This window comes from Rhinopithecus roxellana, chromosome 6, assembly GCF_007565055.1.
Source record: "Rhinopithecus roxellana isolate Shanxi Qingling chromosome 6, ASM756505v1, whole genome shotgun sequence".
Lineage (NCBI taxonomy): Eukaryota > Metazoa > Chordata > Mammalia > Primates > Cercopithecidae > Rhinopithecus > Rhinopithecus roxellana.
The window spans coordinates 18621365-18645798 of NC_044554.1; the positions used below are offsets into that span (position 1 = coordinate 18621365).

General features: G+C 36.1%; 1 protein-coding gene and 1 non-coding gene across 3 annotated transcripts in view; both read right to left on the reverse strand.

Annotated features, from left to right (window-relative positions):
- The window catches only part of MAGI2 (membrane associated guanylate kinase, WW and PDZ domain containing 2), a 1518597-nt gene that overhangs the window by 1393809 nt on the left and 100354 nt on the right, over positions 1–24434 (reverse strand). The gene's annotated exons all lie outside the window — the stretch shown is intronic.
- LOC115898425 lies at positions 10172–10278 on the reverse strand. The gene has a single exon (XR_004058161.1). It is a non-coding gene; the product is annotated as a U6 spliceosomal RNA (small nuclear RNA).

Below are 24434 nucleotides of genomic sequence, written 5' to 3' on the forward strand. Positions count from 1 at the left end.
TGTGAAAGAACAATGAAGTAGGTTTGCTATCTAATTACTCACCCAGCAACCCATCCATGTCATCTCCATACACATCTAGTAAACACCTTTGAGAGGCAGCTGTGACATTGGACTGAGGAAAGGACTTGAGGTTAGGAGACCAGATTCACATTCTGTTTCTGCCAGTTCACTTCTTATGTAACATTAGTGTTCCGTTTTCTTATCCATAAAACAGAATTAATACTACCAGCCTCACTGGAGTGTGAATATTACATAATATAATGGATTTCCAAGTGTCTGGTGTAATATTTACATATTGATGATGTCAGTAAACATGGTTAAGAATCTAATAAAAAAATGGTTATTTTAGTTCTCAGGTTGAAAAATATAATTTTGAATTTTAATTGTATTTAATTTAGGACTTTTTCATAAACCTCTCTTTTTTTATAAGTCTTTTATAATTTCATTAAAAGCCCCTGCCTTTGATCTCTGCATAATCCAGTTACAACAAAGCAATATCTGGTACCATTGGAGGCCCTGGCTGTTAAACAATTTGATTATTGCCCCAAGTCAGACTATCAGGTGACCCTCTACTTAAACCATACCTATGTATGCCCAGGGTGTATAGTCCCTATTTTAAAGAATTATGGTATACTTTTAGAAAGAGTAATGTTGTTGTATTACAATCTTTACCTCTAGCCATATTGCTCTTGCAATTTTGGAGAGCTTAGTTGAGAATTTAAATGCAGGAAATATAAAAATCACAACTATGTGATGCTTCCATCAAAGATCTGTAATTGATAAAGTGTAATGATGACATAGGCTGTCCTCAAGACTGATTAAATTCTAGTACTCTATCCATCTTCATCAGATTATTCTTGAAAGCATAATTCAATTATATATGTATGACATGTATAATTATAAACAATGTTCATGGGCTACTTGAAGAACATTCAAATGTGGTCCAAAAGGAGTGGTTTTTAAATGTTAAGAAAAAGTCTGGTAACATTCATGTTGAAATTTCTCAAGCATAAGTGCTTTGGTTCTTGGTTTACATTGCTGAGCTATGACTTGGTGAATCATCTTTGTAAAAGAACAACATAAATATAAATGCAAATTGTAAGAGTCACTTTTACAGTGGGGGGAGTTCCCCTCTAACACATGAAGATACTCTGAAGATTTTACAAAATTCACAACATAATCACCTTTTCTTAACAAAAATGCAAAGATATAGAATGACTTTAACATAGTTTATTTTTATCAGAATAGAGTGTTTAGGCTGTGTCTTCAGGCTGCATTTTACTTCTTTGCACAGTGCTTGAGTGAACATCAGTGACCATGATTTATGTATAGAAAAGGGAAAAAATGCCTGCTGTGATATGAGTGGCATTTTTAGATACAGCGAGAGAACTCTCAAGGTCAAGAATAGAAAGATCCTTGGAAAATGCACAGTATAAATATTGAATCAATGGAAGAAATTATAAAGGAAAGGCAAGGTATATGTAGTAATACCAAACAGCAAAACTTTAGTACAATAACCATAACACTTAATACTAGAAAAATGGTAAATATATAGGAAAATATACAGAAAAATGGTAAACATATAGGAAATAGATAAAGGAGAATCCAAAATATGTAGTAAGATAATTTTATTTCCTGAAGTACATAGCCACATCCTTAGTGGACAAAAGATGGGTAAATCTTTTTCACAAAATTTATTTTGCAGATATTAAGGGAGAAATGAAAAATTTGAGCTAAAAACTATTGAGAATTTCAGTAACTAGTGCATTACTCTCACATATTATTTTAAATGTTCAATAGTTTGGAAGTTAATTAGGCAATATATATCTCCTTGGTTTACACTTCTTAACACTTGTACTTTCTCTTCTGCAACACTATATTTAAAAATAATGACTTAATGTAATGTCCATCTTCTCTTCCAAACTGCAAACACCTCTTACTTAGGGGGCTCACCTGACTGATTACCACTTTCTTTCACCACCTAACATAGAGTGGATATTCAATTATATTATGACTAAATTAATGAGTCTCCACATCATTTAGCTAATATTCTCATTCTTGGGAAATCAACTCAGATTGATAATTCAGAAGGACAAAAAGTGTTATAACAATAGCTAACAACTATTGAGCATTTGCAACCTATTGGTTTCCATAGGTTATCTTATTTAATTCTCATGATAGATTTATGAGGAAGCTACCATTCTGTATCCATTTAGGACACAGGTGAACTGAGGCTCAGGGACATTAAATAGGATGCCTAAAGTCACACTACTATTAAGAGGTTCTGACAGGATTTGAGGCTTATTCTGCCCAACTTCGAAGCCCAAGGTCTTAAACATCAGTATGTTGTATAGTACTATAAACTGTTTATGGCAGAGTTACTTATAAAAATAAAAACTAGGATGATCTACCTAACAATATGGAATTAAATATTCTTATAATTTATACAATTTAAATAATGACCAATATGGAAATAAAAACAAGTTATGTATAAGAAAAAAGAAGGAGCTTACACAGTATAGTATTTCATTTATAATGTATGTGTTGATAAAATCAGGATAGAGGAAATTCAAATAGTGTGTGTGAAGATGACTGAGTTAATGGTATATTTCGTTTTTAATGCCAACAGTGGCTTTTAATAATTCAATATGAATATCTGACTTTTTTTAAGCTTCCACCTATAAGTGAGATTATATACTATTTTTCTTTCCATGTCTGCTTCATTTTACTTAGTATGATGTACTCTAGGTCCATCCATGTTTTGGCAAATGGTAGGATCTCCTTTTTAAAGGCTGAACAAAAATACAGAGATAGAGAATAACAGTTGTTAGGGGGATAAGGAGAAGATGGAAGATGTAAGTCAAATGATACAAAGTTGCAGATATGTAGAATGAACAAATCTAGAGATCTAACGTACAACACGAAGACTAGAGTTAATAGAATTGTATAGTACCAGGGACTTCTGTTAATTAAGGACATTTTAGCTGCTTCTGTCACAGAAAAAAAAAATTCTGTGAGATGACAGATATATTAATTTGCTTGACTACAGTAATCATATTACTGTCTATATGTATCCCATAACATCATGTTATAACCTAAGACGTACATAATAACATTTATTTTTAAATGGTGACATCTGAAATTGAAAACAGATGAAAAGTCTGTTTTCCTCAGTATTTAAGACCCTTAGTAGAGAAACACAGAAGTCTATCTAGTTCACTTTATTTGAATTTAGAGAGTTTTCAAGCGATCTTTTTACTTTAAAAGGTGTGTGAAATTGAGAACATTTTATATTGCACATTCCACTGTGAAATTCATTGCGAATTCTATAGAAGTGCAGTAACAAATGGGAGCATGTGAGACTCTGCTGCATTGGTCCCGCCAGGCACAGACTACCAAATTAAATATTGTGTGTGCACTCCTCTACATGTCCAGAGTTTTGCTTCATATGAAGATTTAAAAAATTGCAAACAGAAAGATCTACAGCATAAGTCAGCAGTACAGACAGAGATGCACTCAGATTTAAATGAAGTAATCTGAGCAGTTGGTTCAAGTTTGAGATCAAAATTCCATCAGTCTTTCTTGGTACAATGAAAAGCGATTATTTTAATCCATAAATCCTGACATTCCTTTATCTTGGGTACCTATATGATCACCTCTTAAAAAATACAATAGTGAAAATCTGCTGGAATAAAAAGTGCTTTGTGTTTTTCAAATTGAACTACAATGCCCATAGAGATAACCATGTAGGGCAATGCTCATTCTTAAGACATGTTCTAATCTCTGATTGAAAAAACAGAACACAGGGCTTCATCCTGCCTATCTGCCACATGAGTAATTGAACACTTAATTGTGAATGTGGTGTGTGCCTACTAGTCAGACATCCTGTATACTTGCTTCAGCATTGCCACCACGCTGAGCTGCATGCAAATGAGTAAAGCTAGTGACCCGGGAACATCTTCCTATTTTTAGGACAAGTGATGATTGAGCAGCAATGAACATAAACATCCTTTGTGATAGTGTCTACCTGCAGGTTTGGCATGTGGCAAATGCTCTCAAAATGTTAGTCGCTTTAAAATAGAAAAAAACAAAACAAAATGAAAAACACTTTTGGATTTATAATGATTAATTACTCCCCTTGGCAACCTATTGCAGCAGCTCTGGAATGTTTCATTTTAGAAGGCAGTGAGACTAAGGGTGGGGTTGTTTATTTGTTGCTTTTCTACATAGAGTTTGGAGAAGCAGGGAAGCTTTGCTGTTGCAGATGCATCTGCCTTTTCTAGATTAGTGTGTGGGTTAGAAACAAACAAATCTACCTCCATTTTTAACAGGAATCCAAGTATTTCTAAGTTAAGTGGTCTGGGGACCAGACTTTGAGGACTGTCACTCATACCAGAATAAATAAGAAAGATACCTTAGGTGGACTGGGAATGTTATTTTAGCAGCCTTCCTTCCATAAGAACATGCAGTAACAGCTGTATTTACGATCAGCAAGCTCTACCCTGAAAATTCTGACCAAAGTCCAAAGAACTTTTAAAACCAGGGTCTTTAACCTGGAGTCCATACATTTTGAGAGTCACTCTGGATGAGCTTCTGGGGCCTCTGTGAGTCTCACAGGATTATAGGCAATATGTGACATGTACATTTTGTCTGGAGAAAGGTCCTACTGCTTTCATCAGATTCTCAAAAGTGTTTAGGATCCCCAAATATCCCATGCTAAATGTTGTAATACATTTTCGCTCCCTTGAGATGAAAGAGCCAGGAGTTCCCCTAAATACCAATGTCAGTGATGGGAGAGCCTCGCAATCACGCCTTGAGAGAGAAGACTTCCCTGTCCACCTACAGAGGGTACTCCTACTTCCTGCTAAGGGACAATGCTTCCTTGATTCTTTTTTCCTTTCTCCCCCACAACTTTTAGTGTAAATTTTGGGGTTTGGGATCAAAAAAAGATTATACGGAATTTATATAATAAATAATCTAGAAAAATTCTTGTAAACAAAGGAGTCTTTGATAATCATAGAAATAGTATTCATAGGTACACAGTATACCTCTACCTTCTGAAGTTAATGATTTGGGTAACCACATTTTGAAGACATTTTGCTGATTACACTAGGACTTAAAAAGAGTTTTGCGAGGTGGCGGGCGCCTGTAGTCCCAGCTACTCCGGAGGCTGAGGCAGGAGAATGGCGTAAACCCGGGAGGCAGAGCTTGCAGTGAGCTGAGATCCGGCCACTGCACTCCAGCCCGGGAGAGAGTGAGGCTCCGTCTCAAAAAAAAAAAAAAAAAAAAAAAAAAAAAAAAAAAAAAGTTTTGCAGCTCCCTTGGCATCCGGCTATTGGTAATAGGTGCAGCCAACATTTTACCCTAAGTTTCCTTCCCATTATATTTGACTGCCTCCCAATACTATATTTGTCCAACATAATACCATTAGCAAAGGGTGCAGCATAGCTTCCTTGACTCTTCATTCAGCGTTCAGAGCCAGGGAAAAGAAACTGATTCTACAGTCACTCAAGTGGTATTAGCTACCAAAAGTCAGTAGATATTGTTGTACTATTATTTTCTTTAGGCTTATAATCTTCAACTTGGTCATACTTTCATTCAATATAATACATTTTCTAGAAAATATGTACAAGGAGGAGCATGGTATTTTATGGTTATGTTTTGCCGTAAGTTATTTTAAGAGTATCTTCTTGAGAGAAAAAAATATATTCATCTCATTATTCTATTTAAAGGGCTATGCAAGTTTCAGATGTACAATTTGAAAATTCAGTATGGCCATGCCAAATTGTGAAACATTTCTATTTTTAGCTATTTAGTAATTGTGTATTATTTTTAAAAATAATGTTCATTTACTGTTTCGTACTGTTAAGCGATACAACCATACTATGTTATAATTCTATGACTTAATTTATCAGTTTTAGGTAATATACTTTGGCTCCACACTGTTACAGATGGTGCAATCAGTCAATATTGTACCTACGGGTTTCTACATATGGTAGTTACATGCTTGGTTTTTTTTTTTTTTTTTTTTTTTTTTTGCTTGTTTGTTTTCTTTTTTTGTTTGTTTGTTTTGAGAAATCACTAAAATTCTTCCTGAGTTACTCTCCCAATTTTTTGTTATTTGTATATTTTTAATTGCCAGGGCATATACAATTCATTTTGGACTTTTTCATTGAATCCACACATTTCTTTCTACTACTTTTCTTCGTTCTACTAAGTATATTAATGCTTATCACCAGCCATTTGCTAAAGTTTTCCCTGTCATCCTTGATTGGCTGAAATTCAGTCTCTGGTATGTGAGCAGTATTTCTTGATTTGTGGCACATTCTATATTGTTTGTGGCTTTATACTTAATGAACATTTTGGCTGGACATGAAATCCCCAGCTTAAACTTTGTTTCCTTGAGTATTTCAGAGGTTTTATTCCACTAATATCTAGTGCTGCATACAAACAAGGAGAAATCAAAGGCCAACCTGAGTTTTTTTCCTCCTGCAAATAATATGATCTTTTTGGTTGGCCATTTAAAAGATGCTTTTTGTATTAATTTACTAGAATGTGTCTTAAGTACATATATCCTGAGTATGTAGCAGAAAGATATGTCCCAGCATTGACTCAATTTTTTACTGCTACATAATATATGCTTTTAATATATATGGTTATTCTTTTCTGTTTTTAACATTTTTTCTCTCAAATTATATTTTCAAATATTTGTTCTGTTCTATTAGTTTTGGTTTTATTTTTCATGGACTCTAATTATGAACATACAACTTCTGCCTTGTCTGGTTTATGTACCTATCATTTTTTCCCTAATTCTTTATATAATCCACTTTAATTTTGATTCCTTGCCTTGCCTCATTATATCCTCTGTCTTTTTGCTGTGCTTTCTTCAGTGTCTATTCTCATGTCTCCTCTGTGTAATTCTGTTACATTTCTGTGATTTTAGTTTGTTTTAGTTTGTTTTGTTTGTGGTTTTAGTTTGTTTCTTCCATTTCACTGAATTCTGCCAATTGAAATTCTATTTCCTCCCACTGTCTTGAGTTCTTGCACTTATGATTCATGGTCTTCCTTTATAGTTGTAGAAGCTTTATTTTCAATGCACAGTAAAACTTTAGGTGACAGCTTTCATATCTGGCCTGTAGCAACATTTTTCTTATAAATGCTCATCTATTGACAAATTTGTTTCTTTCTTTCACATTTTTTCTAATAGGATTTTGGTATTAATTGTCTGCCAGTTTTTAAAAATTATTTGTCTATTGAAAGAGTTGTTTTTTCCTAGACAAGCTTTTTTTTTTTTTTTTTTTTTTTTTTTTTTTTTTTTTTTTTTTGAGACGGAGTCTCACTCTGTCGCCCGGGCTGGAGTGCAGTGGCTGGATCTCAGCTCACTGCAAGCTGCGCCTCCCAGGTTCACGCCATTCTCCTGCCTCAGCCTCCCGAGTAGCTGGGACTACAGGCACCCGCCACCTCGCCCGGCTATTTTTTTGCATTTTTTAGTAGACACGGGATTTCACAGTGTTAGCCAGGATGGTCTCGATCTCCTGACTTCGTGATCTGCCCGTCTCGGCCTCCCAAAGTGCTGGGATTACAGGCTTGAGCCACTGCGCCCGGCCCCTAGACAAGCTTTTGTGCACAAATTTCCTAGGTAAGTGTGCCTATGGCTAGGAAAGGCAGAATGGTGTGTGTATGTGTGAACGTGTATATATGAATGTCCAGAAGTGCCTTTGGGCTTCATAACTCAAATAAATCTAGTCTTTTATCTTAAACTCTGATCCAAACTTGCATCCCTAGGATGGCCATTTACCTGAGGTTTCAGGAAAGGAGCCAGCACCTGGAGAAGCTCTTAGCCATTTTGTTGAATATGGGAACTCTGGCACAGGGTCACCCTTGGAAGTTAGAACCTAGTGTATGAAGCAAACACCTATTATAAAAACTATTTATAAACTATAGTCAGTGAACTTGACCATTTATCTGCATCTGAATAAACAGGACTCTAGTAGAAAGATCCTTAAATCTGGAGTTACACAGAAGGTAAATTTGGGCACACAGCACTTATGTTGTAAGTATTGGGTCAAGAAATGCCTGAAATACATATAGGGTCAGAGAAAATTACTTTAATTTTTGGATTGGGCAGTAATACTCAGTGGAAATAAATGTTATGGCATTAAATGGACCTGGATTTAATCCAAGTTCTAAGCATAAGATCATGAACAAATTAGTAAAATTAGTGGTTGGCAGCATATCTGATTCATAAGTGAAGTTTAATAAATGTCAGTTTCCTTCACTCTCCACACTGACATTGGTAGAAATAATGAGTTATGTTTATTTTAAAAAATCAGCACCCTTAAGCAATAGGTGATAGTTCTTGGATTGAGTATTTGTTGGAGAAGATTATACAAGAATACAAGTGAAGAACAATTTGGTTAATCTCTGCACTCAGAATCTGGTGCAAAGAGGGCTTACCAACAAAAATAAAAAGAGGTCATATTTTCCCGTCATTTGAAATGCCTTCACTTAGAAAGGTGATGGTTCATAAATATCAACATCCTATTTAAGGAACCAGTGTGCAGTTATCCGCAGTGGCCAATAGAGCCTAGTTCATGAAGACCAGGATGGGGATCCTATAACAAACTATGCTTAAACCTAGTCTTAGTCTTTCAGCTACTTGAAAATCCCACAAGTTGAAGTTCTAACAGGTTGAAATCTTCAGCTGAATTTCCAACAGGTTGAACTGATGTGCACTTCTAATGTCTGTCTTAACTTCTTCCCCAGTATTTTGGTAAGGTGCTGGGTACCCTACATTATCTTGCTGCAGAAAGAAGAACTGGATAACTTCTTATACTCACCTTCAGGCTATCTTGGCCCTGGGATCAGAGTTCTGTTCCTCAGCTCCAGATCCACTTGTTTTCACTGTCTAGTTAGTGATCTCACTTTTCTTGAACTTGTCCATCACCTTTCTGGTTTACTTGTACTGCAACAGAGGCTGATTCTCAATGAGAACTCTGTAAGAGGGCATACCTACCTACTAGGTTCCTCTCTGTCTTGGTCTGACGTACTATACTCACTTTAAAATGATACATTTAAGAGTTTTACAAGGTAATCTGACAGAAACATTAATGAGCCAGAAATTTCATTTCTTCCCGTTAAACCTTGACAAAATTGGATCATCAGAAAGCAAAGGGCCTAGGCCTTGTTATTCATTCTCTGCAAGAATAACTCAGTCCCTTGTGTTAAGATAGAGTATTATGCTCTCAGTACTGTTTGAGCTCAGTAAAAGAAATGTCCACTGAACAAAGTGCATCTTTTTCAAACCTGTAGTTGAAGACATGGTCTGTTTGGTGTCCCAATATCCCTTACAAAAGAACTAACAAAGTGGGTTTTATCTTCAAGTCAATGTCAATTTTCTCTGTAGAATTATTTAGATGCTTTTTTATTATGCAATTAAAAGGATATGGCCAAGAAACTCTGCTTAATCTGATATTCCAGAAAATTATTTAGAATCATATTCAGTGCTTATATACTTGTAATTTAGTCAATTCAGATACCAAGTACCACATATTATTTTGCTTCTCTTGGGTGACTTGTTTATTTTACATTTTCTTCATGTTCAAAACACTAATCTCTTCACTAATTATCATGAGGAGCCACTTTTTAAAAAAATTATTTATTTATTTATTTATTTATTTTTGAGACAGGGTTTCACTCTTGTTGCCCAAGGTGGAGTGCAATGGCGCAATCTCGGCTCACTACAACCTCTGCCTCCTGGATTCAAGTGATTCTCTTGCCTCAGCCTTCTGAGTAGCTGGGATTACAGTTGTGCACCACCACGGCTGGCTATTTTTTTGTATCGTTTTTAGTAGAAATGAGGTTTCACCATGTTAGCCAGGCTGGTCTTGAACTCCTGAAATCAGGTGATCCACCCGTCTTGGCCTCCCAAAATGCTAGGATTATAGGCATGAGCCATCATGCCCAGCCTGAGGAAGCACATTTTTACATTTTCAGCTTTACTGAGGCATAATTGAAATTCAAAAACTTGCATATATTTATTGTTCACAATTTTATGAATTTGAATATATGCAAATACTCATAATAACATCACCACAGTCTAAGTAATATACATATTCAGCAACTCCAAATGTTTCCTTGTGTCACTTTGTAATTTGGGGGGGTAAAATATGGTAATATGGAATACTTTACACATTTCTGTGTCATCCTTGCACAAGGACCATACTAATCTTCTGGGTATTGTTATAATTTTAGTATATATGCTACTGAAGAGAGCACCATGAGGAACCACTTTGCATATCCGAATATGAAAGGACAAGAATAAAGCTATCTATGTATTTCACAGACTCTTTTAGATTTGACACTTTGTATCTAAGACTCCAATAAAGCTATCTATGTATTTCACAGACACTTTTAGATTTGACACTTCGCATTTAAGACTCCATATGAAGGAAGAAGAAGACATTTATATATATTTTTATTATTGATTTTCACCATCCTGATGTATTTTCTTTAAAAAATGGCATTGGCCCCCAAACCGGCTAATTATTATTTTTTAAGTTTGAAAGTAATATGTATTATGTTAAAAAAATATTAAATTGAATATTCCACTACCCGTAATTTCCCTGATTCTGCTCCCTGTAGCTAATCACTGCTAGGAGTAGTTTCTTATGTAACATTACAGGAATTGCCTTCAAATTACTTTCTAGTTTTCATTTTCAATAGATCACTTCAAAACTATTTACAATATAGCTAGAGTATGGATTATAAAACCAAACAAATAATTGAGGGTCACTAAATTATCAGTCGGCACTAACAAAAAGCAACAACATTTAATCAATTACATCCATCCATATATCTGTATACAAGCTTGTCATGCCCAATTAACTTTACATAGAGATTGCATTTTTAAAAACATAATGTATAGATTTTTAAATTGTGGAATTTTAGATTTGAGAGCAACCTTATCTGAGAGCAACCTTATAACTAAATTAGTGTTACTTCCTCATTTTATAGGTAAGGTAAGTAAGTGAGGACTGGATATACTAGTTCAATGAGATGAATCCAAATCCCTTGACTCCTGACTGTGTATGAGATAATGTCAAACTCTGTGAAGTAGAGATGTAACAACTAACTATGGATGCTCAGCAATTTAAACGAAATAAAAACACAGCTACAAAACACTTCACTGGTTAAAAAAAAAAAAAAAAGTACAACGAATCAATCTTAATTACGTCAAAAACATCTGAGGACCAGTACTACACTATGAATAACAGAATGACTTACTCCCAAGATGTTCACAGGCTAGCTAGGGAGGTAAGACATAAACACGTTTTAGAAATCTAGCAATGCAAAGAGAAATGAATATAAAATAACTTACAAGATTGCTATAGAAATGAGCAATTCCTATAGGAACAAGTGCTATAGGAATGAGAGGCAGGAATAACTTGTGCATAGTGATGGTGTCATGGAGGAGGTGGCATTTCAGTCAGGTTTATAGGCTACATAAAAGAAAGAGGATTTCTTATGCCAATAAAAATAGATATAAACAAAGGTACAAAAATGAGAAAGTTTTTGGTGTGTTCAGAAGACAGTGAGTATCTGAATTTGACTGGAACTTTGGATTTGCACATGCAACAGTTGACAGTATTAAATGGCAGGGATGCTTTGGTGGATGGAAGACTCTAAATGGCACACTTAGGAACTTGCGTTTTACCTTGCAGGTAACAAGAAACTACTGAAAGTTATTAGGGAACAGGATAATATAAAAGTGGCATTTACCTGGGTGACTCAGGTAAAGCGTAAGCTAGAGAATTGGGGTTAGGGTAAGAGTTGATTTAGAGGAGTCAGTTAAGAGGTGATCCCCAATAGTAGTTCTTGGGTACCTGTGGAAAACGATCCCTCTTCTGATGAAAACTGCCCTGTCTTTAATCTCTCTGGATAACTATGCGAGACAGATGATCTCAAATGAGTAGATAATCTGCAGGGTGATTCCAAGAATGTCCACATCCATCTATTTATTACATATTGTCACGGGTTGAATTGTGTCCTCCTAAATGCCTACATTGAAGTCCCAACTCTTAGTACCTCAGAATGTCACCTTGTTGGGAAACAGGATCACTGCAGACATAATTAGTTAAGATGAAGTCATACTGAGTAGGGTATGCCCCAATCCAATATGACTCATCATGTCCTTATGAAAAGGAGAAATGTGGGCACAGACACATACATCAGGAGAACACCAAGTGAAGATGATGGAAGAGATCAAGTTGATGCTCTATAAAGTCAAGGAGAACCACAGATTGACAGCAAAACCAGCAGAAGAGGCATGGCACAGATTCTTTCTCACAGGACTCAGAAGGAACCAACCCTACTGACAGTTTGATCTTGAAATTCTATTCTCTAGAACGGTGAGAAAATAAATTTCTGTTGTTTAAGCCACTCAACTGTGGTAATATTGTTACAACAGACCGAACACACTAATGCATGTATGAACACTAGAGTCTAAGAATCCAGGAAGACACTAAGTCTGAAGGTTGGATTTTGATGTTCTCTTGAGGTATAGAGTGCAAAAAATGCTATTAACTAAATTTGCTAAGTTTCAGAATTGAGAAATTCTCATAGTATTTGTTTCTTGGATGTGTTCTAAAAAAATCTAAGAATTATGAGGAAGAAAAAGAGTCTAAGTTAAAAATAAACTTTGAGGCTAAATCACTTCTTGGTTCTAAGGATTCTGTGTGATAGTAACAGCTTTTTGAAATATGTAGTCATAACTAGCATCTTAAGTGTACGCCTGAGTTCAAGATTTTCATTTATTTTGCATTCACTATTCCTTAGCCAAGAAAATCACCCCTTATCCATTATTTCCACTGTTGCACAGAAAACTGCCAAATGTTAAGAGGCGTATTAAATGTAAAAATATTACCAAATGATCTGGCAATAACTTCCATTGTTAATAATGCTCATAGGTAAACCATTTCTACATTTTTCTCTTCTTAAAGTTACATTTTACTAGTCAGATTAAAGGAAGAACAGACCTTTAAGTTAGATAGGATGAACAAAAGAATCCATAATTTTTGAAGGAAGAGAATACCCAACACTTAGACTTTTTTGTAAGGTTGCCATTCTGGCCTAGTTAGTAAAAAGAAACCATCATTATTGTTTTCATTTTCTTACGAGTCCGTCCTTCAGCTCACTTCCTACTTAATTAAGAAATCACTTATTAACCCAAGTAGCTTCATTTCTTCCCAACTATCCTTGCAAATACTCATATAATTTCCTATGAACATTTCACCGCTCATAAAAATCAATCCAGTTTTGAGGTTTTGTTTTCAGAGTATAAAATTTACGATGAAAGTACTTTACCATGAGTTTTTCCCTTCTTGTTTTCAACATGTGGTGGGATAAATTTCCCTAAACAGCTTTTGATTCTGATTTATCTTGCTCGTTAGACTGTTACTGCATCAATCCATTTCTAGGCACTGTTTTGTCTTGCTCATCAGACTGTTACCGCATCAATCCTTTTCTAGGCACTAAGGCCCTCTGCAACTGTACTGCCCTCTGTACTGAGCCGTTCTCCAGTTCTCTGATCCACTAATTCTCTCAACGAAGTCTGTGCTTCTGGTAGTATATTTATCTTATGGTTTGCTGAACCCTCTATACTCCTGGGTTATTGCTCTTCCTTCAGTTTTTTACTGCTGGAAAACTTTCCATTCCAATGGCCAGGATCCCATGTTCAACCTTTCCTCACACCTTATCTGGTTTTCTTAGGCAGAAATGATCTCTCCTTTTGCATTTTTAGAGCTGTTAGTTCACACAGTTACACAATGGTTTGCAGGGATGTGTCCTATACAACTGATTATTGCTTATTGAATTCACATCTGTGATGATAACTCTAATACACTATTATAGTAGATCTTATGTGAGCATAGAGACTCCAGCTGTCTTGAACATCCTGTCACTGGTTTTCAGATTCCCTGGCAATGTCATTTCTTCATTCGTGGCCATGATCCCATCAATTCTTGACTCCAGTGATCCTCACCGTTTTTGTCTTAATTCGAGAGTGTTCATCTTTACCTTTTTAATTTTGCCCTAACATGGCTTGAACAATGTTTTGTTTTACAAGGAGTCTGTTCCTTTTTGTCTTAATTCGAGAGTGTTCATCTTTACCTTTTTAATTTTGCCCTAACATGGCTTGAACAATGTTTTGTTTTACAAGGAGCCTGTTCCATAAATATTTGTTGGTTGAAATAATGAATACTGAATGTCTTTCTGTCATGTTAACGTCTTACAGAAAAATAGCACACTAAAACCATAACAAAAAAGATCTGTCAAATCTATATTTAATTCTTTACAATTTTATTAAATTATGTGAATACATGATCAATACTAAATGACTTCATTTCCCCTCAATCCTGCCTTAATTACTCAAACCTCTCTGTTCTTCCATAATCCCATGATTCGTTCTGTGTTATCTTTTCTTCTTTGCCTCTTCCACACTGTGGATCACCCTATCTTAAGCATTTTTTTTTTTTTTTTTTTTTTTTTGTCTGCACAGCTTCATTGACATTGAGTAATTAGTTTTGCTTAGCTTTTTAACTAGGCCTATGTTACACGCGAATTATCTCACAGAGCTCTGGTCTTCTTCTCTTGTCACTTTCATTGTATACCTCTTCCTTGAGCTCTGTTCCTGCACTTCCAACTGACCACGCTTCCCATGTGGAAGAGCTGTTCTCCCCTTAATTTTAACATACATCATACTGAGAAGATTCCTTACAGATATACTCTGTTTATCCCTTTGGTAGACTTTAGCTGAAAAGTCCAAGAAACATGAATAATGAAAACATGGAAAAAACTTAACTACAGTTATTATTTGGAAATATTTCATGTATAGCTTTGTGTATATGGCCATAAACCTTAAACTGTCCCAGGATTATATCACAGAAAAATCTTAAGTAAAATTACTAGTGCTCTATTATTTAGAGGTTCAATACCAGTTGGTATCACGTATATGTTATCTTCTGATGACAACAAATTAGCCTTAGGAATTGTCAGGGAAAACTAGCACCATAAAATCTGATTAAAAAGCAAGCTAGTGGGTAAAGCCTTTACTCTAAAAATGTAACTCAAGAATATTAAGATACTGCACGTGATAAAAATAAAGAAGATCCAATCTTATTAATGAAATAAATAAGCATTTTTACAATCTGTGAACAATGCCTGCTTAAGAGATAATGAATTTTCCTGAAATGTTTTATTTGCCCCAAAGCAAAATGCTGTCATTTAAGCAATCTTATTTCAGCTCTGTTTTAATGTGCTGCAGATCTTCTAGTTTAATTACACAAATAAAGAAAATTACAATGGCATTTTGGAGTGAAAATTAACCATACCTCTGATACTATTTAATGTAATCAGAGTACGGTAGTAAGGGGAGACCATTTAATGTGTATATACGCTCTGACATTGTCTCCATTATATTTATTAAATTGTTTGATGCTAGTGCATAATTATAGTTTGGATTTGTATGTCAGCAACATGGTAGGACAAAAAATATAACTAGTCATTGTAATGACCTTGATGGTCAAATCTGCCTTATCAATTTCAGTGTCTCTAGTAACTAGTTGCCCGCATGTAAGTGCTCAGTAACTGTGTGTTGAATATTAATTTGAAAGGAAGTCTAGAAACTATTTTTGTCTAAGTTTCTACAAATCAAAAAGATGAGTTTTCTGCTTTTTTTTTTTTTTTTTTTTTTCTGGCCATCAGAGAAAAACAACTTATCAGGTAAAGTGAAGCATTCATCATTTACAGCCACTTTTGATTTTTCTATTAATGCAGTTCATCACTTTTTTCCAGAAGAAAAATATCTTTAATCTGTTGTGAAAATAGGATTTTATCATTTTTGAAACTTTAACAACATAAAATATATGTGCATTAATCACTACGCTCTCTTCTGTTTTAGAACAAAATATGCAATACAGAGGAAGCCGACCCATTGAAGACTACAGGAGAGAAGAGCAACTCTGCTCCACATCATTACTTTTGACAAATATTCAGGAAGTCTTAAAGTCGTTAGCTCAAAAAAAGACGTCTCTATCATGTAAGCAAAACTATTTGTACCATTATTTTTCATTTACCACTTTCTATGTAATGTATTATTTGTACATAAAAGAGGCTATCTTTAAGGTTTTATGGATTTATAAAACGTAGCAGTGTGTTCATAATTTGTTGATTCATTCCTTTTATCAATATCCATAAAAATTTATAATTAGGCAATATCATTTCTCAGTAGGAATAGGCAGATTATAGAAAAGGCTTAGGGATTTATAAAATGATACAAATATGTTCTAAATACAACATTAGCATTCATTATCTTGCAAATGTTGTTTTTGCTTGTAAGTATAACACTCGATTGGATATTAGGAAATCTGGTTGCTGTTTCTATCTTGCTTTGTAACCCTGAACAAGCATTCCACTTCTTAGGATCTCAGCCTCTTGCTTAGAAAAAGAAGGGATTAAATAAGATGACCTCCAAAGACTCTTTTAGTTAGTAATAATAATTTAAATATTAATAATAGCTAGCATTTACTATGTGCCAAGTTCTGATTATTTATTCCCCACAACACTCTTTGTGGTGCTGTTATTATTATTTTACCTCAAAGAAAACTGAGTCTAGAGAGGTTGAGCAATTTGGTCAAGGTCCCATGGCTTAAAAGTGGCAGTGCTAGAAAGTGAACCCAGAAGCATGGATCTATAATCTGTGCTCCTACCTGCCACCTCCTACTGACATTTTTCATGAATACTATTACATGTTTCTGCTTATGGCATTAATAGAAAGTTTTATTTTTCCCCATTGGTGCTCAGGGAAAATTAGAATAAACTTTAGAGCCAATAATTTTGACTTTATAATCCTATCACTTACCCTTTCTGTGACCTTGGGCTAGGTGCTTACACTCCGAGTCTCTTTCCTTGTCTGTGAAATAAGAATACTCACCTACCTCACAGGCCTGTTGTTTGAGTGAAAACTAAAAATGCATAGTCTAGGAGGCATTCAACCAATTTTGTTTTCTTTCTTAATGTTTAAGTACAGAAGCTGATGCTGAGGCCGGAACTTGATATTAAGACCACATAGTAGGCATTTTTAGGATTCACATTCCTAGTAGCTCAGATGACACTTAAAATCAGACCGCTGCTGAACTGTGAGGAGTCATGAAATAAAATTAAAAAGAGAAAAGCCCGCATGTTCCTCTAGGGTGTACGCAGTGCTCCAAAGCCTCAGAGGCTGGATTTTCTGGAAATTTGTTCATTTCAATCTTTAACCTCAGGGGCATGCAAATAGTCAAGATTGTCTGGTAATGAAACAACAGTTTTTAGAATCTCAGTTTTTGGTCTGTACCTTCATGCCCTCTGCCTTTTTAAAATGAATCTTTAAACAAGCACACAATTTATTTTAGTCTTTCAAGGACATCTTGGGAACACACAATTTAACATGTTTCATATTATAAAGAAAAAAATTGCTGTGAGAAAAGTAATGATAAGGACCTTGCCAAATTGTCTTATTATTACAGTTAATCAACATCAGTCTGTCTCCCACCTTATAGTTCTGTTTTAATTGCAGATGTTAAAAAAATAAGGGAATGAACACTTGCATACTTCTTCCTTTGAATTTCTGTGTGATGAAGGCTTAAGCAAATGTTTAAGAAGATGCACTGAATGGAAACTAAATTGACAGTAGAATTAAGTTTGAGGAAGATTCAAGGATATGGATTAAATAGTCATTCTTCTTATTACAATTTTGAATTTAGATAAGAATCACATAGCTTTGTTTTTCTGCTAAGTTCTAAATACCTTGGTCTGTTACTGAGAAAATTATTGTTAAATATTTTGATGTTTAAGAAAAGTACCTCAAAAGCATCTGGAAATGAGGGAAATCTACGTCCCTTTGCTTAATTGATTGTATGAAACAAATGGACAAACCAAGTTTAGATAGTGCATTGAGAAAAGTTATAGAATATTAATTTGTTTCATTTAATAAAAACAGCTCTATTAAGTAAATGTTATTATAGAATAGTCCTACAGACCTAAAGAGTTCCTTCAGATTGGAAAATGAAACTGTTATTTGATTCTAAAACCAGGAAAAGTTGTATAAAGCAAAGAAACAATATGTTTCAAATTTTTTTAAAGTAAACTGAACTGTTGGAATGTATGCTTAATGTTAAAGAATGATCTGACATTTTCATATATGTCTGACATTTGAAACTATTGTAGGGTTAAAGAATTTAAATTAAGTAGGATTTATAGTGAATCAAAATATCACAGGACATTCTGTTTTGTCTTGTTATGCATCTGGTAAAACATACTTGAAGTTAAATTTCTCTGTTCACAAATTTTAATGACTTGTAGTTAAGTAAAATAAGACACTACAGAATTGTACCAACACAGTGATTTCAGCCTTGCTATTAACTAGCATGTTGAAATTTCTTCAATGAAAATAATACTAGAAGAAAAACTGAAGAATTTGCTTCATATTTTATGCATGCAGGAGAAAAGTATAAATAAAGAGAACAGGCTGTTCTAAGTCTAACTCCATAACTACTACAGATGAATTATTATAGTATGTCAGATGTATCAATCTAGGTTGAAGTCGATTTTTTTTAATTAAAATGATTAAAACATCAAATGTAGCTCTGGTATTGTAAAGATGTACAAAACTATTACAATTCATGGAATATTTCCAAACTTTAAAAGCACTTCAATGTGAAAGATGAACACTTTCTAAAATACATGGATCAGTTTGTGCTGTGCAGAATTCACATAAGCCAAAGCATTTATCAATTGACATGTACCTTAAATCTTTCTTCCATGGCTTCAATATTTTAAAGTACCAGGCATTGTGGTGAGTGATTAAAAATGTCCGCTATTTCACTGTTTCAGTGATTCAAACTTGCATGGTCATGGGGCACAGACCTACAAGTAGATCAAAATTATTAATTTATTTATTCAAATCAAAATCACAGTAATTTGCCATACTTTGTTTTTATTGAAATGTGGTCCCTTTTTAGGAATGTTGTATACTTTTCCTGCAGCACTAGAGGGTACAGATAACACCACATAGAAATTAATAATGGGAAGAATGCACCTATTGGTAAAGAATAAATGAAGCATTGTTATCTTTAGAGCAAAAAAAGAAAAACCACATTAAGCAACACTTCATGATTATAGGACTACTAAAAATAAACCTTCAGATTTTCATAAACTCCTCACAAAGCTCAGAACGTCAATTATGCAAAGTTAGACATGGATGACTCGGAGAATGCACAAACAGCTTTGTCTCATTTGGGGAAATCTTAACTGAGAGGAAATTTTGGAAATGGTGGTCAACCAAGCAGAGATCACTTTGAAAACATTCTCTCTATTGGTAGAGTCCCAAAGACAGCTTTCTAAAAGTCCTGGGTTTCTTGAAAATGTTTCAGACTGGTCAGAGATTAGTAGGAAGGTCTCTTAGAGGTCATGCAGCTCAGGATTCCAGGCAGTTCTGAAATTTGTTAAACAAGGAGAAGCCGAGACTCTGCTGAAGCAGAAGCACGAGGGGGAAGGTGCAGTTTGCAATCTGGCTGTCAGCCCCACTCACACTGGGATCTCTGTTCCCATAATGTATTATTACTGGAGGACTAACCTGGCCACCATATAATGTCAGGTAGAATTTAAGGAAACATTATTCACAAAGAAGGTATAGTAACCATTGGTCTCAGATCCAAGAGAACCTTATCCCAACAGAAGAGGTTAAGAGTACAACTAACATGTTTAGATTCAAGGAAAATTCAACTTAGATGAGCCAGTTTACAAAGTATAAACTATACCAGGAGTGCCTCATGCTAGCTGAGTTTTATACTTTTGAGAGTCTAAAATTGGAAGCAGAGTCTTGCAAATTGTATAATAATGCCAACTAAGTAATTTTCCTAAGCCCTTCCAGTATGCCAGGATTAGTATTTAGTATGCCAAGTGCCTCTACATACTTTAACTTATTTCATCCTCCCATCCACCCTAAGAGGTAGATTCTCTTGTCTCTATTTTAAAGTTGAGGAAATGTATACTTGGAGACTTGAAATGTGTTCCTCAGGAAAGGAGTTGCAAAAATAACAGGAGGCTGATTTAGCTCACAGGGGTTGGACTATGACTTGCAAGAGTTTAGGGGGCAACAAACATAGTGGTCCTGGAAATGTCTTCTACCAACCACCCCCCAGCTGCCTAGGACCTCCAGGTGTGGATGCAGCTTGGAGTCAAGGGAGCACTTCTAGCCCCTCTTCTTCTCAGTCCTGGCAGGGTGGTTTCCCAACACCCTCAACACATTCATGATGAATGAGAGAACCTGCACTGTCTGTGACCACTTTCTCTTCAGCCAAGGAGGAAGCCTTGCTGTCTCTGGCTGTGACATCTCGCAGATGCCTTAATCAACAACTCCCAGAGCCTCCAGACCCAAGATGCATTTTGGAACCCCAGGATAATCCTGAACTGGCACCCGCCTGGTGTGTGCCCTTTGCTGCTGCTACTTTGGAATCATCTCCTGCAGCTATGGCCACCACTTCTTCAAGGCAGTGATATTTCTCTCAGGCCTGCTGTCTGGAGTTCTGGTGATCTTCCTGCTCTTTCATAAGTGCTGCAGATACAGCTGAGACTGGAGGTGAGCACGGGTATCACACTGGGCATTGGACTCTTCTGCAGCCTGGTCACAATGTTGATTTGCAGTGTTGGGCTCTTCTTAATTGGTCTCCTTCTAGGTCTGAACCTGGATGCTGGGACTCTGCTGGGCACTGAGTCCAGTTACCAACCACTTTCACTGGGTGCTGGCAGGAGGTGATGGTGGGGCTGGAACTGCTGGGAGCCCTGCTCATGCTTCAGTGGTCACATCCATTCATAGTTCTGGGCATAGCCTTGCTGGATGCTATGGTGCTGGTGGCTTGTGCTGACTTCTTCCTGGAGGGGCTGGCAATGGGCAGTTGACTGGGAAAATGCTGGCAGGGACTTCCAGCCTTGCCTCCTTTCTGCTGGTATAGCTAGATTTTATTGGACTCCTGGCCAGCCTTAGGGGCTTCTAGGGCCCTGGCCCAGTGGAAGCTCATAGCTAAGGAACATGGAGGCCATGCTAACGTGATCTTGAGCTACCAGCAAAGGGGTGTCCAACTCCTTTGGATTTATCAGTAAGAGGCCATGTAGCACCAGACCACCTCTAGGGTGGGGCTTTGTGAAAGTAGCTACTGGTGTCAGCTCCCTGCCAACACCAAGAGCCCTGCTGACAGTCTGGCTCCAAGTTATCTTCAGAGTCTTTGAGAGCAGCACCTGGGACCAGTCCCTGAGGCCACAGTCCCCCACACTGACCTGGACCTGGGTTCTGACTGTAGTTCCACTGTTCCCCTCACAACACCCACTGGTTCTATGCAGACCTAAGCCTAAACTTCCAATTTTGCCTCCACCCATAGTTACAGCCTGAGAATACTAGGTGGGCAGGGCTTGAGCCCATAGGACCCACACACAAACTTACCTACTTCTTGGACTTGGGGATAGGGTCTGTGCTTCAACCCAGACCAGCCCTGTAGGGATATGTTTCAGGACAGATAGAGAGGAATTTTGTGAGGAAGGGAAGTGTGAGTACCTACCCTGTCCAATAAGAGAGGTGCCCTGGTCCCCAAAGAAACTCCCTCCAAGTTCCTTTCAAATTCCCTCTAAATCAAGTACGGCATTTACCCAAAAAGCCTTTTAAGTGCCCACCTCAGTATGCCGCACAATGGTAATATTAGAGGGTTTGTTTTTGTAGGAGCTACAGAAACTCAGGGTGCCTTAAAGGCATTTAATAGCTTACTCACGGGGAGAAGGGCACAGAGGAGCTCCAGGATACCCCAACTACTAAGTCGCTCATTAGTGAGTAGTTGGGTTTCTGGTTGACTTTTTCTCCTGGACCCAATGGGTGTAAGCCCCCTTCTCCTACCTCTGTTGGGATTCCTATCTTTCATGGTGCTTCCCCTTCTCTCCTTCTCTACCTGAGCAATACCACAGGGCATTGGCCCACATGCCACAGTCTTGCCCTTTTACCCAAAGCAGCCTGGCCTTCAGGGCTGCATGGGAGAAAAGTGCCTTCCCTACCTCTCACTGTGGGTGATATTCATTTCCTCTTTAATCAGAACTTTGTTCCTGCCACTAACCCATTCAGACTCTTCCCCCTCTCACCCTCCTGCGCAAGATCTGTCCTCTGGTTCCCCAGACAGCATAAAGGAAGACATATTCTTCCCCTGGGGAGCAAGGTTATGATGGGAGAGAGGAAAAACATGGGAGCATGTGAATAAAATGGCACTGAATACTGAAACAAACAACAAACAAAAACAAAACAGGAGGGGAGAGAGTAGGAAAATTAAGGAACAATCACTAAGGTGTTAGAACTTCCTCTGCTGATCTCTGTGGCCTTGTAGCTACTAGTTTTATGGTTTCCTTCACTTTCTAGTGGTGTTGGAGGTATACATTTTAAATTATAACTACATTTACAGAAGTAAGTTCATTGCAACTGATCAGGACACAGTCAGAACCCACAGTCAACTCAATGGAGAGACGTTACTTGAAAGGCAACCCAGATAGTTCTACGGGGCCTTTCACACAATGTGTTTGCCACTGCCATGACTTTTTTGTTGTTGTTGTTGTTGTTGTTGTTGTTTTGTTTTTTAATCCCTAAATCAGATAGATAGACAGATAGAAGATAGAATGAATTCTACCTATTTTTATCAATCTCTGTCTATTGCTTTAAATACAACAACCACTGTGCTTATCAAAACCCCCTTATTCTTTGTGGACTAATTAGTTATACTGACGAAAGACAATTGTCAGATATACAAATGTTTTAAGATGGAATCAAAACTTCCTATTTTGAAAGAGATAACATATTTAAGAGATTAATATTTTCTGCGTTTTGTAGGTAAAACAATGTCTTTATAATCATGCCATATAGAAGCATATTAACATGTCATTTTAAAATTAAATTCTTTGTAGCAGATATTACAGACAATATCTAGGAAATAACCAGAAATGAAAATGCCCATACATACATTTACAACATCCATCTTGCTTAAAGGATATAATTTTGTTTTGTCTATTGTACTTTGACAATAGTATTCATATGAAGTGTATAATAATATGTGAAATAGGTTATATGAAAATAGATTAATTCATAAAGCATAATTGTTTACAGTATTTAAGAATTTAAAATATCACATGCATTATAGAGCCAGAAATTCAAACAATCATTAGAATTATTTTCTGTTGAGTTCTTATTCTGGAATTGCTAATAAATAACATGCTATGTTACAAATCTCTCAGCCTCCACAATAATCTACATCAGCAGTCAGTATTAATAAGAATAGTGGACATGCACCTATATTCAGTAAGTCACAGCTTCTGCAGTGTTTACACTCTGTAATTTAAACATTAAGGGAGAAAAACAAAAGTATTTAGAAATGAAAAGCAAACAAAGTATCCAAATGTTTCCTATTTACAGCATTAATTTTTAGAAAAGACATGTTGATCTTGATCTTAGAATGTTCTCAGTTTCCAAAGCCTTGATATTTTATTGACCTTCAAAAAAGAAAATAAATACAAACACCAGTCAAGATTAAGTGATACTATCTTAAACACTTTCTTATGAGAGAAACTGAGTGTAATACTGGCATTCACAGAAAAAAAAACGAAACACACACACACACACACACACACACAATCAAAGTAGATCTTTATTTCTAGAATAAAAGAAATAGATTGGGTCACTGTGTTTAAATAAACCATGTTATAACCCACAGCATGACTGAATATAGGACTAAATACTAGACACATAACTGTGGGATTTTGTCATGGGGTCTTACTCTATTAAAGAGATTACTCTTTACATCAATGAGTAACACTCATTCCTCAGGTCCAAAATTAAGAAGAAGAAAGTCTAGCAAATTTCAATTTTGCCTGTCAGTCCTCTCAAAAGCAGAAAACGAGAAGAAATTTCCATGTTTAAATCTGCAGTTCTGTCTATAACCCTCATGTTTAAATCTAGAGATGATTACAACGGGTATTATAAATGATGCCCAAGGTCATTTTACTCATTTTGTGGATTCCTCCAGTATTGGAAATCTGACAGTCAGACTTGTTTAACTGTTCAAACAGTACAGAATAGCCAGAAGCTGTGATTTCTTCAGATTAGTAAAGAATAACCCAAAGGACTGGAAAGTCAAAAAACAGCTAAAGAAAGAGACAAATTGCCAGCACTGTACCTTATCAGGCTCGTTGACAATGCATCCTGGGAGACATGACTTTATCTTCAAAGTGACACCATGTGAGTTTTGCTCACTGAACCAGGCATCTTATGCAGGGCTCACAGCAGAGTAAGTTGCCAACTCAGAAAGGGCATACAT